The sequence below is a fragment of the Coregonus clupeaformis genome, chromosome 28, assembly GCF_020615455.1.
Source record: "Coregonus clupeaformis isolate EN_2021a chromosome 28, ASM2061545v1, whole genome shotgun sequence".
Taxonomy (NCBI): Eukaryota; Metazoa; Chordata; class Actinopteri; order Salmoniformes; family Salmonidae; genus Coregonus; species Coregonus clupeaformis.
The window spans coordinates 29,338,479-29,358,415 of record NC_059219.1 but is presented as its reverse complement, the minus strand read 5'-3'; the positions used below and the strand labels follow the sequence as shown (position 1 = coordinate 29,358,415).

The 19,937-nt window shown below is 44.5% G+C and overlaps 1 pseudogene; it reads right to left on the bottom strand.

Annotated features, from left to right (window-relative positions):
• Window positions 1-19,937, bottom strand: part of LOC121543946 — a 31,861-nt pseudogene that overhangs the window by 2,744 nt on the left and 9,180 nt on the right.

Here is a 19,937-nt window from a genome sequence, read left to right as displayed (position 1 = left end):
AAGCGGCACTTAGGTCAAGAAGAATCAGGATGTTGAGGGCACCAGCATCAGCAGAGGTGAGGGGGTCATTGACAACTTTGAGGAGTGCAGTTTCAGTACTGCGGAGGTGGCGGAAACCAGATTGGAAGGGCTCGATTAGCAGGAGGGTTTGTAATTGGGAAGCAGCAATCCATTCCAGAGTCTTAGCAAGGAAGGGGAGCAGGGCATAAAAGTAACTTTTTGGTCCACCAGCCACTGTGGCAGGTAGATAAAAAAATATACCAGCCACTCAGATTTTTTACCACCCAAAATATGATTTATTTTGCTAAAATTACACTGACAAAACACAAAAAAATGGATGAGCATGCTTTGTATTGTTTCTAAAACAATAAATGTATTACTAGTAAGACGTAATGTGGTATATTGTTTAATTTCGTTTTTTGTGACCCAAGTCTTTTAACCAAATATCACAGATGAGACATCATTTTTCCCCTGCCCCTTTAAGGGCGGGAGGTTACATGGTAGCGGACTCCAGTCATGTTTGTGTCTGTGAGATTGAGTCTGACTAGTAGAAGCGTTGTCTTCTCTTCCCTAACAGTTGAAACTCAAACATAGAAAAACCACCTAACTTGTGAACAAAACAATGTAAATAGCCAAGAAACACAAGGACAAAGTCTCACTTCAATAGACTTTCGTTTAAAATAAATTAAACCAACTTTTATGCCTGTGCGCAGCTCTTCTAAAAATGAATATTTCACTCAGCTTTTCACGTGTGCACAGCCCCCAGCCAGGCAGTTTTTCAGCGCGAGGTGGAATAGCCTATATAGGATTCTTAGTTCTTTGACCTTGTGCGATTAATTTACCAGCTATGAAACAAAATGGCAGAAATACTTTGAAAACAGATACTGCTGCATTTATTTTACTTTAAATGTGATCATACTTGACTATTTTTATACACAAATGCAAGTGAAATGCTTGCACTGTTGAACCCTGACCACCCTCCAACGTGGCTGGTGAAATAAACCTCTTACCCACCAATGCCAAAAGATACCTGCATTTGGCAGGTGGCGGGTGTTAATTTTAGGCCCTGAAGGGAGGTTGGAAATGGGCCGGAAGTTATTGAGAATGGTGGTGTCCAGTTGGGGCTTTTTAAAGATTGGGGTGACCGCAGCTGTTTTGTAGATGGAGAGGACAGTTCCGTGGACGAGGGAGAGGTAGACGATGTGTGTGATATATGGACAGAGAGCAGGCAGGCAGGCTTTGATGAGAACAGTGGGGAGGGGATCCCGGGAGCAGGTTGTAGTCTTGGATGACATGATGAGTTTTGAGATATAGGGAGAGTCAATGGGGGATGAATTCGGAGAGCCGGGTTTCAGGGTTGACAGTTGGGAGGTTGACAGGGGTAGGGGCGGCTGAGTGAGATTGATCAGTCAGTGATGAGTTTATTTTGGTGATCTTGTCCTTGCAAAACTGAAGGAAGGAGTTGCAGAGTTCAGTAGTAGTTTGCTGACAGTGGAGAACAGAGTCCGGGAGTTCTTATTGGAGCTGTTGATGATGTTGGAGAAGTAGGCGGACCTGGCAGCACTGAGGGTATCTCTGTAGGTGGAGAGGTGGAGTTTGTAGGCTTTAGCGTGGACAGTGAGCCCAGATTTCCTGCTCAGGCACTTCAGGCGGCCAGTTTGCTTCAGGGCACGGAGCTTAGGGGTAAACCAGGGGGAGGAGGAGGGGAAGGAGGGGCCAGAGAGTTGAGGGAGGCGGATACAGCAGTGTTGAATTAGACAGCTAGTTCATCAGGTGAGTTGGGGGCGTGGTCAAGGGGCAGGGCAGAACAGATGGCATCAGAGAGTTGGAAGGGGTTAACAGCTTTGATGTTGCAGAAGGAGATGAGACTTTTGTCAGTGTTGTGGGGTGTGTATGAGGGAAGAGAGAAATTAAGGATCTTGTGGTCAAACAGTGGGAACTGAGAAGGTGAAATATGAGTTAGGTTGAGGCCAACAGAGCAGACGAGATCAAATATGTGTCCCTTGATGTGAGTGGGAAAATTGACATGTTGAGTAATATTGAAACAGTCCAGAACAGCAATGAGATGAGTCCACGTGAATATTCATTGGCCTAGCAATTGTAAGCGGGAGGAGATGTGTATGTGTAGTCCTGTTGCCCTGGCAGGATAGCCTGGTCCCGGATCTGTTTGTGCTGTATAGGGTAGGAGTTGGCTTACAGCACAAACAGACATGGGACCAGGCTAGGCTTGACAAGGTTCTCTAATTTCAGGATTATGAAGAAGGAACTCCTATCTTTCTGGCTCCTGGTCTACAGTGAATACATCATCTGACAAATAGCAAAAGATAACATCTGACAACTGCATGTTTTTCTATTTTATTTTTTATTTAACGTTTATTTAAGCAGGGAATCTGTCTTCGCAGATGAGCCCTGAATGAACACATCAATAAACAACAATTACACTATACATATCTACAGTTGAAGTTGGAAGTTTACATACACCTTAGCCAAATACATTTAAACTCAGTTTTCACAATTCCTGACATTTAATCCTAGTAAAAATTCCCTGTCTTAGGTCAGTTAGGCTCACCACTTTATTTTAAGAATGTGAAATGTCAGAATAATAGTAGAGAGAATGATTTATTTCAGCTTTTATTTCTTTCATCACATTCCCAGTGGGTCAGAAGTTTACATACACTCAATTAGTATTTGGTAGCATTGCCTTTAAATTGTTTAACTTGGGTCAAACGTTTTGGGTAGCCTTCCACAAGCTTCCCACAGTAAGTTGGCCCATTCCTCCTGGTGTAACTGAGTCAGGTTTGTAGGCCTCCTTGAACGCACACGCTTTTTCAGTTCTGCCCACATATTTTCTATAGGATTGAGGTCAGGGCTTTGTGATGGCCACTCCAATACCTTGACTTTGTTGTCCTTAAGCCATTTTGCCACAACTTTGGAAGTATGCTTGAGGTCATTGTCCATTTGGAAGACCCATTTGCGACCAAGCTTGAACTTCCTGACTGATGTCTTGAGATGTTGCTTCAATATATCCACATAATTTTCCTTCCTCATGATGCCATCTATTTTGTGCACCAGTCCCTCCTGCAGCAAAGCACCCCCACAGCATGATGCTGCCACCCCCGTGCTTCACGGTTGGGATGGTGTTCTTCGGCTTGCAAGCTACCACCTTTTTTCTCCAAACACAACGATGGTCATTATGTCCAAACAGTTCTATTTTTGTTTCATCAGACCAGAGGAAATTTCTCCAAAAAGTACGTCCCCATGTGCAGTTTCAAACCGTAGTCTGTCTTTTTTATGGCTGTTTTGGAGCAGTGGCTTCTTCCTTACTGAGCGGCCTTTCAGGTTATGTCGATATAGGACTCGTTTTACTAAGGATATAGATACTTTTGTACATGTTTCCTCCAGTATCTTCACAAGGTCCTTTGCTGTTGTTCTGGAATTGATTTGCACTTTTCGCACCAAAGTACGTTCATTTCTAGGAGACAGAACGCGTCTCTTTCCTGAGCGGTATGATGGCTGCGTGGTCCCATGGTGTTTATACTTGTGTACTATTGTTTGTACAGATGAACGTGGTACCTTCAGGTGTTTGGAAATTGCTCCCAAGGATGAACCATACTTGTGGAGGTCTACTTTTTTTTCTGAGGTCTTGGCTGATTTATTTTGATTTTCCCATGATGTCAAGCAAAGAGGCACTGAGTTTGAAGGTAGGCCTTGAAATATATCCACAGGTACACCTCCGATTGACTCAAATGATGTTATTAGCCTATCAGAAGCTTCAAAAGCCATGACATCATTTTCTGGAATTTTCCAAGCTGTTTAAAGCACAGTCAATTTAGTGTATGTAAACTTCTGACCCACTGGAATTGTGATACAGTGAATTATAAGTGAAATAATCTCTGTAAACAATTGTTGGAAAAATTACTTGTGTCATGCACAAAGTAGATGTCCTAACCGACTTGCCAAAACTATAGTTTGTTAACAAGAAATTTGTGGAGTTTTAATGACTCCAACCTAAGTGTATGTAAACTTCCGACTTCAACTGTATATACACATCAATTACACAATACATTAAAAGCAAACACAAAACACGAAAAGCAAAACACAATCATATGCAACACACACATTCTTCAGTAAAAAGGCCCTCTAACGCTTAACGACTTTAAGGACTTTAAGGACTTATGGAGATCATTCCACACGCAAAAAGACTAAAAGCAGATTTACCTAACTCGGTGGAGATTGAAGGGAACTCCAGGGTTGACTCCTGAGTGGTGCAGTGGTCTAAGGCACTGCATCACAGTGCTAGCTGTGCCACTAGAGATCCTGGTTCGAATCCAGGCTCTCTCGCAGCCGGCCGCGACCGGGAGACTCATGGGCGGCGCACAATTGGCCTAGCGTTGTCCAGGGTAGGGGAGGGAATGGCCGGCAGGGATGTAGCTCAGTTGATAGAGCATGGCGTTTGCAACGCCAGGGTTGTGGGTTCGATTCCCACGGGGGGCCAGTATAAAAAATATGTATTCACTAACTGTAAGTCGCTCTGGATAAGAGCGTCTGCTAAATGACTTAAATGTAAATGTTGACCATCCCTGAGTCCGGGTCTGGTAACTTATGTGTCTGAAGGTTAACAATGGGGTAAGGTATGGCAGAAGTTTAACAAAGAGGGCTTCATAGACTAAAAGAGTGCAATGCATCGATCTACGAGACTTTGTGTACTGAACCTATCGCCCGTAATAAAGCACAATGCGCTATGATAAACTGCATCCAAAGGCTTCAATACAGTGGCAGCTGCCATAGTCAATAACCGGAATGAATGTTGACTGAATTATTTGTTTTCTGCTATCTAACGAAAGGACCTGCTCCTATAGAAGAAGCCTATTTTGAATTCTTAATTTCTTAACTAACTCATCAACATCCTTTTTGAAAGATAGCTTTTCGTCAATCCAGATACCCAGATATTTATAAATGGGGACACCATCAACAAGGGCACCATTCAAAGTACGTATGCATAAATCATCAGATACATTTTTACTTTATTTGGAAAATAACATATACTTGGATTTACCAGCATTAAGTTCCAATTTCAGTTCAACAAAGGCTTTCTGCAGGACAATAAAGGCCGACTGAAGATTCACTAGAAGTTGACGGCACTTCCTTCGAGCCAACTAGAGGCTGGGAGAGGAGCAGGCAGTAAACTGGCTGACCAGGGTCAATTAAACCACCATTTTGTTCAAATAAAAAGCCTGCTGAGATAAAATGCTGACACAACTTGCTTAGGCAGGGAAGGAGAGGAATTTCCACGCTTCAGTGCATTAACCGTTCTACCTCATTTCTACCAGCATGTTAAATGTGCAACCAGAAGGAAAAAAACTCTAGACCACCTTTACTCCACACACAGAGACATGTACAAAGCTCTCCCTCGCCCTCCATTTGGCAAATCTGACCATAACTCTATCCTCCTGATTCCTGCTTATAAGCAAAAACTAACGCAGGAAGCACCAGTGACTCAGTCAATAAGGAAGTGGTCAGATGACGCAGATGCTAAGCTACAGGACTGTTTTGCTAGCACAGACTGGAATATGTTCCGGGATTCTTCCGATAACATTGAGGAGTACACCACATCAGTCTCTGGCTTCATCAATAAGTGCATCGATGACGTCGTCCCCACAGTGACCGTACATACATACCCCAACCTGAAGCCATGGATTACAGGCAAAATCCGCACTGAGCTAAAGGGTAGAGCTGCCACCTTCAAGGAGCGGGACTCGCACGCTTATAAGAAATCCCGCTATGCCCTCCGACGAGCCATCAAACAGGCAAAGAGTCAATACAGGAATCGTAGTACACCGGCTCTGACGCTAGTCGGTGTGGCAGGGCTTGAAAACTATTACAGACTACAATGGGAAGCACAGCCGCGAGATGCCCAGTGACACAAGCCCACCAGAAGAGCTAAATCACTTCTATGCTCGCTTCGAGGCAAGCAACACTGAAGCATGCATGAGAGCATCAGCTGTTCCGGATGACTATGTGATCAAGCTCTCTGTAGCCGATGTGAGTAAGACCTTTAAACAGGTCAACATTCACAAGGCCGCAGGGCCAGACGGATTACCGGGACGTGTACTCCGAGCATGTGCTGACCAACTGGCAAGTGTCTTCACTGACATTTTCAACATGTCCCTAACTGAGTCTGTAATACCAACATGTTTCAAGCAGACCACCATAGTCCCTGTGCCCAAGAACACTAAGATAACCTGCATAAATGACTACTGACCCGTAGCACTCACGTCTGTAGCCATGAAGTGCTTTGAAAGGCTGGTCATGGCTCACATCAACACCATTATCCCAGAAACCCTAGACCCAGTATAAGTTGCATACCGACCCAACAGATCCACAGATGATGCAATCTCTATTGCACCCCACACTGCCCTTTCCTACCTGGAGAAGAGGAACACCTATGTGAGAATGCTATTCATTGACTACAGCTCAGCGTTCAACACCATAGTGCCCTCAAAGCACATCACTAAGCTAAGGACCCTGGGACTAAACACCTCCCTCTGCAACTGGATCCTGGACTTCCTGACGGGCCGCCCCCAGGTGATAAGGGTAGGTAACAACACATCTGCCACGCTGATCCTCAACATGGGCGCCTCAAGGGTGCGTGCTCAGTCCCCTCCTGTACTCTCTGTTCACTCATGACTGCATGGCCTGGCACGACTCCAACACCATCATTAAGTTTGCCGATGACACAATAGTGGTAGGCCTGATCACAGACAATGATGAGACAGCCTATAGGGAGGAGGTCAGAGACCTGGCCGTGTGGTGCCAGGATAACAACCTCTCCCTCAACGTGCTCAAGACAAAGGAGATGATTGTGGACTACAGAAAAAAGAAGAGGACTGAGCACGCCCCCATTCTCATTGAGGTGGCTGTAGTGGAACAGGTTGAGAGCTTCAAGTTCCTTGGTGTCCACATCACCAACAAACTATCATGGTCCAAACACACCAAGACAGTCGTGAAGAGGGCATGACAAAGCCTATTCCCCCTCAGGAGACTGAAACGATTTGGCATGGGACCTCAGATCCTCAAAAAGTTCTACACCTGCACCATCGAGAGCATCCTGACTGGTTGCATCACTGCCTGGTATGGCAACTGCTCGGCATCTGACCGCAAGGCACTACAGAGGGTAGTGCGTACGGCCCAGTACATCACTGGGGCCAAGCTTCCTGCCATCCAGGACCTCTATACCAGGCGGTGTCAGAGGAAGGCCCTAAAAAAATATCAAAGACTCCAGCCACCCTAGTCATAGACTGTTCTCTCTGCTACCACATGGCAAGCGGTACCGGAGCACCAAGTCTAGGTCCAAAAGGCTTCTTAACAGCTTCTACCCCCAAGCCATAAGACTCCTGAACAGCTAATCATGGCTAACCGGACTATTTGCATTGCCCCCCCCCCCACCCCAACCCCCTATTTTATGCTGCTGCTACTCTGTTTATTATCTATGCATAGTCACTTTAACTCTACCCACATGTACATATTACCTCAATTACCTCGACTAACAGGTGCCCCCGCACATTGACTCTGTACCGGTACCCCCTGTATATAACCTCCCTACTGTTATTTTATTTTACTGCTGCTCTTTAATTATTTGCTATTTTTATTTTTTTCTTAAACTGCATTGTTGGTTATGGGCTTGTAAGTAAGCATTTCACTGTAATGTCTACACCTGTTGTATTCGGCGCATGTGGCAAATAAAATGTTATTTTATTTTATTTGAGAACTTAGAAAGTACCTAGATTTAGCTTTCTTGATTGAGGAATTGCATCTATTTATCAATTGCCTTGAAAAGCTATCGATCAGCTATAGTCAGTTTTTCTAGCCTTGGCCCCTGATTTATCATCATAACAAGATCTGAAAGTTCTATAGAGAACCAAGGATTTGTTCTATTTTTTACTCTAAGGCATTTAAAGGGAGAGTGTTTGTCTGCCAGAGAGATAAAAATAGATGAGAACAATTCTAGAGCTAATTCAGGGTCAGGCATGCAGCTGATAGAGGAAAGGTCAGAGTAATACATATCATGAAGAAAAGCTTGAGGTTATATACCCAGCCTCACTGGCATGCTCTGTTGAAAAGGCTGGGTTGTTTGTGCATTCTTACCATTGAGAGGAGGGTTGGGTAAAGCGTCATGGACACCCCGCTCTAGAGGGTAGGAGATAAGCTCAGAGTCGGAGCAGGGGGGGGCTCTTCCCCTGGAAGCTCTGAGAGGCTACTGGACAGACAGAGACAAAAACACTCTCAGAGAGGTCCTGGAAAAGTAGTAAGAGTAAAACAACAGTGAGCAATGCGCAAGAATACCTTTGGGTAAGGAATACTTCTTCATGTGTGCAGCTTTTTTCCTTTAAAAGACAACAAGACAACACATTTAATTAATCAAACTACAGCATAATTATATATCATAACATTGCCATATTGTGTCAGAATAACATTGTAAAGTATGTGGACACTTTTGTGTTATCTGCGTGTTTGTTGGCAGCTAAGGGCTAGATTATCTGAGATCCGCGCGAGGTGGTCAACTTTCTTGTTCTGAATTTAACACGAGTGGGATGGGTATGGCTTTGTAACAATGACCACACTAGCAGCCGCTCACCATTTTGACAGCTCTAACGCAGTTACACCTTCGACACTGCCAAAACACCAGCTATGCGGGTGTGAGCTATCGCATGTTAACACTTGATCTGATTGAATCTAGGCCTAAATTAAAATATCAAGCATTGGGAGGATAGCCAGTGAGGGGGTGTTGGACTGCTACCTACATATGGTATAGTGTTACAATACCTTCTATTGTACCAGACTCCAGCCAACAGACAACTAACACACAGGATCAGTCCGAGGATCACGCCCACCACCACTATCACTGGCTGATTGGAGCCTGCAGGGCACAGGAGGACCAATCAGCATGCTAGGCTGAATGGTCAATACAACAAACAGCCGCTGCTGAAGAAAGGCCAGCTTTAAACTATTAATTAGCTATGTGCTTTATAACAATGTGAAGGAAGTCCAGTGTCAAGCATATAAGCACTCTAACATCAAAATCGATATTGTTGTACAACAATTTTTACAGGTGTTATAAAAGGCATGGTGGCCCCAAGGCTTATTCCGATCAATAAAATACAAATTAAATTCCACAAAAACTGCTGCAGTTCAAATTGAAAAACACGAAGTACTTTAAAAAACCCTAGAGTCAATGCCTGCATCCGTGTGTAAATCTAATTAACATAATACAAAAATCCCCATCAAAATCCATCTGTTTAAGCTAGAGATATCAGTTTTGCATGGGCTGCATCTCAATCCACCACATCCACCGATGTCAGCCTTTCACATCTGCGATGGAAGTTGGCAGAGCTACAGCAGTGTTTGTCAGACCAGGAGACATCCCGAAAATCGGTCTTTTCACGAAAATGTCTGTTTGGGCTACAAACTAATATATGGAAAGATGAGACTCACACGAACACGATGGTGTTCTGCATTTTGCTCTACGACCCCCACAAGCGTCATGAGACTCGTCTGAAGTCAGTACCGCCGATCTGCCAACTTCTGTCTGTAGCGTCCGGACAGTTTGGGCTACACACTAATATGACCACACCATCGAGGATGCCCACAAGCCTCACAAGACTCGTCTAAAGGTAGCCTGGTACCAGTTTTAAAAAATGAATGGAAGTACTGTATATATGGAAGTAGTTTAGTGCCAAAAAAGGGGTTAAATATGAGAGAGAAAAAATAGAGAGATAAAAGAACGATCAGGATAGTACTTCCATTCATTTACTTCTGTCACGCCCTGGCTCTGGGGACTCTTAAATGTTGAGCCAGGGTGTGGATTTTTCTATGTTTTTTGTTCTAGATCGTTTAGATCTATGTTGACCAGGGTGGTTCCCAATCAGAGGCAGCTGTAGCTCGTTGTCTCTGATTGGGGACCATACTTAGGCAGCCTGTTGGCACCAGTTAGTTTGTGGGATCTTGATCCGTAAAGGTTTGGTGTGTGTAACCTCAGGACTTCACGTATCGTTTCGTTTTGTTGTTTTGTTCGTGTGTTGTGTATCAATAAATATGTACGCTTATCACGCTGCGCCTTGGTTCCACGAGTCATCAGTCAACGTGCGTGACAACTTCAAAACAAACTTCCTTTAGATTATTTTTATTACTATCTGTTTTGCCATGTATGAATACGTTATTCTATGTGTTTCTATTAAATGTTTAATCAAATAATAATAATAAAATAAAAAATGGATACCTAATCTCCTAAAATTCAAACTCAAATAGCAAAATGATCCCCGAAAGGCTTAGACTTTTAGGGGTTTGAACAAATTAGGTACATACTCAGGCTTGAGTCCTTTATGATAACAGGGCCCTCTGTGGGGACTGGATTGGGGAGAGGTGTTGTGCTAACATCAACTTTTAAGGATGGATATCCTATAGAGAGAGTTGGAGGATATGATATGAATGGCATCCAGCATACAAGCTACATTCTCTCTTGCTGATGCCACAATTGCAATTTGCCGTACAATAAAATGGAAAGTTTATTCTAGTGGCTCAGTTGCAAAGAGCATGTAGTATTCACATTTTCTAGACTGTTTTTATCTGGAATGTATGGTTGAGCCTTACCCCCAGCGGAGCGAGGCCTGGGGTGGATCTTGGGGAGAGGGCAGCCCAGGACTTGGACGTGTGCTGAGGCCCTACCTTGCCAGCTCTGGGGCTGCAGCCGGAGGTACCGGACCACCAAACTCAATAGTTTTGAAATCAGCAAAATAGTATTGTGAGTTCAATGAAAAAGCAGTGGTTTCTATCTTCATATTTTCATTTTAATAACCACTCAAAGCTAATTATATTTTGGCCATGAGAGGAGAACAACATCACCTCATAACCTTTCACTGACCTGTGACACTGTTCTTGTCTGTAATCTCTAGCTCCAGCCAGGGCTCCCGGTCACTACCGTCTGATGCCCAGGGTAGTATCTGTCCCTCGGCATCCATGTTCTTAGGGGACCATAATACAAGCTGCCCCAGTCTGTTCACTTCTCTCCAGATGGAAGATGCATTGAAACCAGAAACAGTCAGTTCATCATTACACTCTGTTGGAGTGAAATTCTGCACAGTTTGCTATGGGGCGTAGAGAAAACGTTGCAGTTTTAAAGCACATTTCCTGCAATTCTACATATTTTTTAATGACTTATGCCATGTTAATATGATATCTGAGTGAGAATGACTAACACAATAAATGGGGGACCCCTGCGTGCCTGGTCGGTATTCGGACATGATTACTACAAGTTTAGTTAGCTGGCTAGACTAACTGCCAATTGAAAAAATTACACTAATTGAGTGACTGTCTGACTGACATAACAAAATAAAAACTGCCGATACACAACCAAATTTCGAAATTGCACCGCTTATGCCGCTTATACCTGGAACTGCAGAGGAAGATGCAGAGGAAGATAACTTGCAATAATGACTTGAACAGCTAATTCAGTCTGGCATTATATCTCCTGGTTCCGTTTACCTTTGCTGAAGACCAGCTTCTATTCAGACAGTGATCCCCTGTCAAAACAACAATGTTCATGAATGGCATCCCTATATACCATAAGCAAGAGCGGATCCATTTACAGTAAGTGGCCCACATTTCATCTCCCCAATAACCCCTACAGAGGTCCTGGAGTGCTAACAGATTACATTAAATGTTACCTTTCTGAATACAGCAAATATTAACACAGTATGCCATCATGAATAATGAATATGCATCCCTTCCTCCCAAACCCCTTTCAATATGATGTGGATGGAAACATACATCTTGGACAGAATGCCGTTGGCAAAGCTGGACTCATCCCACGGGTCACAGTGATCTGTCCTCCTACGTTGTCTGACACCACCCCGGCATGGACCGCAGCTTTGCACAACACTGACGTCTGGGTGAGGTGAGGGAATGTGTGTGTGTGTTTGTGAGAGAAAGAGAGAGAGAGAGAGAGATTGAGAGAGAGAATGAGAGAAAGAGAGAGAGAACAAATAGTTTCAATAAACGTTTGCATCTCTCCACTGTTAAGCCTTCCTCAAGTGACCAGTGCAACCGATGTCATTATCACAAGGCTGAGTTGATGAGGGAGTGAAACTGGAGCTGAGGCAGTATACTCACATCTCTGTAACCCTGCTCAGAGTGACCACAGATGTCCCCTGTCACATCCTTACACCCAGCAGTACAGTACACACTGGAGAAGAGGAGTCACATATCTCAGAGGTCCACCATTTCACACACAGTTTCTCTATATCCATACCTTAATAATTCCTCAACAAGCCTGTATCAAATGTTATTTGCCACATGCGCCGAATACAACAGGTGTAGACCTTATAGTGAAATGCTTACAAGCCCTTAACCAACAATGCAGTTTTAAGAAAAATAAGTGTTAAGTAAAAAATAGATAAGTAAAAAATAATTAAAGAGCAGCAGTAAAATAAAATAACAGTAGGGAGGCTATATACAGGGGGTGCAGGTACAGAGTCAATGTGCGGGGGCACCGGTTAGTTGAGGTGATTGAGGTAATATGTACATGTGGGTAGAGTTATTGTGACATAATAATGGCGTAGCAGTGCGGTCGTGTTTTTTTTCCATTTTTTTTCTGTGTCCTAGTGTAAATAGCCAGTTTCTAGTTTTTTTGTCTATTTTGTATATATTTCTCAATTTTACTTTTCATTCTTTAACTAAATATACTTTCCTGCAACCCGCCTCACCCATCGTGGAAAGGATTCTATTATTTCTTTATAACTTTTATCAAGAACCTTGAAGAATGGTGAAGAAGCTGAAACTAGTCTAGCTGCAACTGAATGGCTACTTGCTATTAGCCACCGTTAGCGTCTTCACCATTGTCCGTGGCACTACCCACCAGCCAGCTCTAGCTCTAGCCTGGACAATTCGTCGGCCAGTCTGCACAGCGTGCTATCGACCCAGAGCATATCGGACTTTCTGCCGGAATCACTGGACCCTAGCGCCGGATCATCGCAACCAGCTAGCTGCAACCTGTTGTTGGCTAATTACTATTGCCCCTTAGCAGCACCAGTTAGCCTTGAGCTAGCCTCGAGCCAGGCCCATCTCCCGGCTATCTACCTCTCTTTCAACCGGACGGGACCTCCTAGTGTTGACACTGAGCCCCGCCGATCCAACACGACTGGTTTGCCGACAAAATCGTCTGATGTGGTTTCAACAGGCTTCCCGTTACGACGTCGACCACGAAGATCCATCTGCTAGCCCCGGCCCGCTAGCACACGCAAACTACAACTGTGCTTCCTACCCAATTTGAACTGCTCTCGGACTCACATATTGCTGTTCACTGGACCTTATGATCACTCAGCTGCACAGCTGATGCCTGCTGGACTGTTCCTTTACACGGTACCCTGTCCTGTTTATTCTGTTTAGCCTCAGCCCAAAGTTTACCAGTTGTTGTCTTAGCTCTCTCTAATAACACCTGTGATTGCTTTATGCCTCTCTCCCATGTCAATATGCCTTGTCTATTGCTGTTTGGGTTAGTTCTTATTATACAATTTCACTGTAGAACCCCAAGTCCCTCTCAAACTGCCTCAAATAGTTCCTTTGTTCCACCCCCCATACACGCCGAGACCGGCTCAATCGGTGCCTCCAGTGATGCTATCTCTTTCATTGTTACCCAACGCTTAGGTTTACCTCAACTGTACTCATATCCTTCCATATCCTTTTCTGTACATAATGCCCTGAATCTTTTCTACAACGCCCGGAAATCTGCCCCCTTTATTCTCTGTACCCAATGCACTAGAAAACCAGTTCTTAAAGCCTTTAGTGGTATCATTATTCTACTCCTCCTCTGTTCCTCTGGTGATGTAGAGGCTAACCCAGGCCCTGCAGCCCCCAGTATCACTCCTACTCCCCAGGAGCTATCATTTGTTGACTTCTGTAACCGTAAAAGCCTTGGTTTTCTGCACGTAAATATCAGAAGCCTCCTTCCTACGTTTGAGTTATTCACTGCGTTAGCACACTCCACCAACCCTGATGTTCTAGCAGTGTCTGAATCCTGGCTTAGGAAGGCCACCAAAAATTCTGAAATTTCCATCCCCAACTATAAAATGTTCTGTCTAGATAGAACTGCCAAAGGGGGTGGAGTTGCAATCTACTGTAGAGATAGCCCGCAGAGCTCTATCATACTATCCAGGTCTGTGCCCAAACAGTTTGAGCTTCTACTTCTAAAAATCCACCTTTCCAGAAATAAGTCTCTCACTGTTGCCGCTTGCTACAGACCCCCCTCAGCCCCCAGCTGTGCCCTGGACACCATATGTGAACTGATTGCCCCCCATTTATCCTCAGAGTTCGTACTGCTTGGTGACCTAAATTGGGAGATGCTTAACACCCCGGCCATCCTACAATCCAAACTAGATGCCCTCAATCTCACACAAATTATCAACGAACCTACCAGGTACAACCCTAAATCCGTAAACATGGGTACCCTCATAGATATCATCCTGACTAACTTACCCTCTAAATACACCTCCGCTGTCTTCAACCAGGATCTCAGCGATCACTGCCTTATTGCCTGCGTCTGTAACAGGTCCGCGGTCAAACAACCACCCCTCATCACTGTCAAACGCTCCCTAAAACACTTCAGCGAGCAGGCCTTCCTAATTGACCTGGCCCAGGTATCCTGGATGGATATAGATCTCATTCCGTCAGTAGAGGATGCCTGGTTGTTCTTTAAAAGTAATTTCCTCTCAATCTTAAATAAACATGCCCCATTCAAAAAATACAGAACTAAGAACAGATATAGCCCCTGGTTCTCCTCGGACTTGACTGCCCTTGACCAGCACAAAAACATCCTGTGGCGTACTGCATTAGCATCAAATAGCCCCTGCGATATGCAACTTTTCAGGGAAGTTAGGAACCAATATACACAAGCAGTTAGGAAAGCAAAGGCTAACTTTTTCAAACAGAAATTTGCATCCTGTAGCACTAACTCCAAAAAGTTTTGGGACACTGTAAAGTCCATGGAGAATAAGAGCACTTCCTCCCAGCTGCCCACTGCACTGAGGCTAGGAAACACTATCACCACCGATAAATCTACAATAATCGAGAATTTCAACAAGCATTTTGCTACGGCTGGCCATGCTTTCCACCTGGCTACCACTACCCCGGCCACCAGCTCTGCACCCTCCGCTTCAACTTGCCCATGCCCCCCCTGCTTCTCCTTCACACAAATTCAGACAGCTGATGTTCTGAAAGAGCTGCAAAATCTGGACCCCTACAAATCATCTGGGCTAGACAATCTGGACCCTTTCTTTCTAAAACTAGCCGCCGAAATTGTCGCAACCCCTATTACTAGCCTGTTCAACCTCTCTTTCGTAACGTCTGAGATCCCCAGAGATTGGAAAGCTGCCGCGGTCATCCCCCTCTTCAAAGGGGGTGACACTCTAGATCCAAACTGTTACAGACCTATATCCATCCTGCCCTGCCTTTCGAAAGTTTTAGAAAGCCAAGTTAACAAACAGATCACCGACCATTTCGAATCCCACCGTACCTTCTCCGCTATGCAATTCGGTTTCCGAGCTGGTCATGGGTGCACTTCAGCCACGCTCAAGGTCCTAAACGATATTATAACCGCGATCGATAATAGACAGTACTGTGCAGCCGTCTTCATCGACCTGGCCAAGGCTTTCGACTCTGTCAACCACCGCATTCTTATTGGCAGACTAAATAGCCTTGGTTTCTCAAATGACTGCCTCGCCTGGTTCACCAACTACTTCTCAGATAGAGTTCAATGTGTCAAATCGGAGGGCCTGTTGTCTGGACCTATGGCAGTCTCTATGGGGGTACCACAGGGTTAAATTCTTGGGCCGACTCTTTTCTCTGTGTATATCAATGATGTCGCTCTTGCTGCTGGTGACTCTCAGATCCACCTCTACGCAGACGACACCATTTTGTATACATCTGGCCCTTCATTGGACACTGTGTTAACAAACCTCCAAACGAGCTTCAATGCCATACAACACTCCTTCAGTAGCCTCCAACTGCTCTTTAACACTAGTAAAACTAAATGAATGCTCTTCAATCGAACGCTGCTGGCACCCGCCCACCCGACTAGAATCACTACTCTCGACGGGTCTGACCTAGAGTATGTGGACAACTACAAATACCTAGGTGTCTGGTTAGACTGTAACTCTCCTTCCAGACCCACATTAAGAATCTCCAATCCAAAGTTAAATATAGAATCGGTTTGCTATTTCACAACAAAGCCTCCTTCACTCATGCTGCCAAACATGCCCTCGTAAAACGGACTATCCTACCGATCCTTGACTTCGGCGATGTCATCTACAAAATAGCCTCCAACACTCTACTCAGCAAATTGGATGTAGTCTATCACAGTGCCATCCGTTTTGTCTCCAAAGCCCCATATACTACCCACCACTGTGACCTGTACGCTCTTGTTGGCTGGTCCTCACTACATATTCGTCGCCAACCCACTGGCTCCAGGCCATCTATAAATCACTGCTAGGCAAATCCCCGCCTTATCTTAGCTCATTGATCACCATAGCAACACCCACCCGTAGTATGCGCTCCAGCAGGTATATCTCACTGGTCATCCCCAAAGCCAACACCTCCTTTGGCCGCCATTCCTTCCAGTTCTCTGCTGCCAATGACTGGAACAAATTGCAAAAATCTCTGAAGCTGGAGACTCTTATCTCCCTCACTAACTTTAAGCATCAGTTGTCAGAGCACCTTACCGATCACTGCACCTATACACAGCCCATCTGAAATTAGCCCACCCAACTACCTCATCCCCATATTGTTATTTATTTTGCTCATTTGCACCCCAGTATCTCTATTTGCACATCATCTCTTGCACATCTATCACTCCAGTGTTAATACTAATTGTAATTATTTTGTACTATAGCCTATTTATTGCCTTACCTCCATAACTTGCTACATTTGCACACACTGTATATATATTTTCTGTTGTATTTTTTTACTTTATGTTTTGTTTTACCCCATATGTAACTCTGTGTTGTTGTTTTTATCACACTGCTTTGCTTTATCTTGGCCAGGTCGCAGTTGTAAATGAGAACTTGTTCTCAACTGGCTTACCTGGTTAAATAAAGGTGAAATAAAAATAAAAATAAAAATAATAAACAGAGTAGCAGCAGCGTAAAAGAGGGGGTGGGGTGGGGGGTGGGGGGGACAATGCAAATAGTCCGGGTAGCCATGATTAGCTGTTCAGGAGTCTTATGGCTTGGGGGTAGAAGCTGTTAAGAAGCCTTTTGGACCTAGACTTGGCACTCCTGTACTGCTTGCCGTGCGGTAGCAGAGAGAACAGTCTATGACTAAATTTGGTTCACAGCAAAAACAACGCTGAGAAGTGACTACTGAAATAGCCAGAGTTGTCCACTTACCTAAACTGCTGAGAGATAAAATGTGTTCCTCTCTGTTGACACGAAATGAGACCTGGGATTGAATTCAAATGGAATATGGGTTTGTAAACAAACAAAACTAAAAACATCTGTCCACTCTTGAGGATAATTCTAAGGAACTTCGCAATGGACGGGTGTGTAACACAAACAGACAGGCACACACATACACACACATATACAGATACGTATACAGAAGCACATACAGTATACACACACACATGCACGCACACACGCATGAACGTACAGGGGACTTGTGATTGTTACTGCAGGTGTGACTAAGTCTTTTGTCATCTGTGACTTAACTCACAGAGCAGAGAGAATGCCTCTGTCTGGAGCCAGTGCAATTTGTGGCACTGGCTCCAGACATAGCTGCATTTCATAAACAACTGAGTAAATAACAGGAAAGAGGGATATACAAACCACTTTAGCTCGAATTGGAGAAAAAAACTCTTTACAAGTACATTATTTGTGGCTGTAAATTAGGTAAAAGGTCCATTTATGACCCCAAAAAAGATCAGTGCACACATTGGTTCTATCGCTAATTCTACTTTCAATGAGGCAACAATGTCCAGTCAAAACATCTCCTTCTTTTGGGAATGATTTTCACAAGTATGTCGTACATCTTTACAATTTGAAGCACAAAAATCTAAAAAGATAATCAAAAAGGCTTGTGTTTCAAAACTCTAAGCACATTTTCAATTGACTGAGTACAACAGATACATTCACAAAGTCACTTGTTTACTGCACCAAATCACTCATTTAGTTTGGATACATATTCAATCTAAGTACTGCATCTGCTTTTCAAAATGCAATATTCACTTTACATTTATTTTGCAGGTTTTCCTACTTACAAAGCATGTAGAGGTCTGTAATTTTTATCATAGGTACACTTCAACTGCGAGAGACGGAATCTAAAACAAAAATCCAGAAAATCACATTGTATGATTTTTAAGTAATTAACATTTGACATTTACATTTTAGTCATTTAGCAGACACTCTTATCCAGAGCGACTTACAGTTAGTGAGTGCATACATAATTTTTTTATTTTTCATACTGGCCCCCTGTGGGAATCGAACCCACAATCCTGGCGTTGCAAACGCCATGCTCTACCAACTGAGCTACATCCCTGCCGGCCATTCCCTCCCCTACCCTGGACGACGCTGGGCCAATTGTGCGCCGCCCCATGGGTCTCCCGGTCGCGGCCGGCTACGACAGAGCCTGGATTCAAACCAGGATCTCTAGTGGCACAGCTAGCACTGCGATGCAGTGCCTTAGACCACTGCGCCACTTGCATGACATAAGTATTTGATACATCAGAAAAGCAGAACTTAATATTTGGTACAGAAACCTTTGTTTGCAATTACAGAGATCATATGTTTCCTGTAGGTCTTGACCAGGTTTGCACACACTGCAGCAGGGATTTTGGCCCACTCCTCCATACAGACCTTCTCCAGATCCTTCAGGTTTCGTGGCTGTCGCTGGGCAATACGGACTTTCAGCTCCCTCCAAAGATTTTCTATTGGGTTCAGGTCTGGAGACTGGCTAGGCCACTCCAGGACCTTGAGATGCTTCTTACGGAGCCACTCCTTAGTTGCCCTGGCTGTGTGTTTCGGGTCGTTGTCATGCTGGAAGACCTAGCCACGACCCATCTTCAATGCTCTTACTGAGGGAAGGAGGTTGTTGGCCAAGATCTCGCGATAAATGGCCCCATCCATCCTTTCCTCAATACGGTGCAGTCGTCCTGTCCCCTTTGCAGAAAAGCATCCCCAAAGAATGATGTTTCCACCTCCATGCTTCACGGTTGGGATGGTGTTCTTGGGGTTGTACTCATCCTTCTTCTTCCTCCAAACACGGCGAGTGGAGTTTAGACCAAAAAGCTTTATTTTTGTCTCATCAGACAACATGACCTTCTCCCATTCCTCCTCATTGGCAAACTTCAGACGGGCCTGGACATGCGCTGGCTTGAGCAGGGGGACCTTGCGTGCGCTGCAGGATTTTAATCCATGACGGCGTAGTGTGTTACTAATGGTTTTCTTTGAGACTGTGGTCCCAGCTCTCTTCAGGTCATTGACCAGGTCCTGCCGTGTAGTTCTGGGCTGATCCCTCACCTTCCTCATGATCATTGATGCCCCACGAGGTGAGATCTTGCATGGAGCCCCAGACCGAGGGGTGATTGACCGTCATCTTGAACTTCTTCCATTTTCTAATAATTGCGCCAACAGTTGTTGCCTTCTCACCAAGCTGCTTGCCTATTGTCCTGTAGCCCATCCCAGCCTTGTGCAGGTCTACAATTTTATCCCTGATGTCCTTACACAGCTCTCTGGTCTTGGCCATTGTGGAGAGGTTGGAGTCTGTTTGATTGAGTGTGTGGACAGGTGTCTTTTATACAGGTAACGAGTTCAAACAGGTGCAGTTAATACAGGTAATGAGTGGAGAACAGGAGGGCTTCTTAAAGAAAAACTAACAGGTCTGTGAAAGCCGGAATT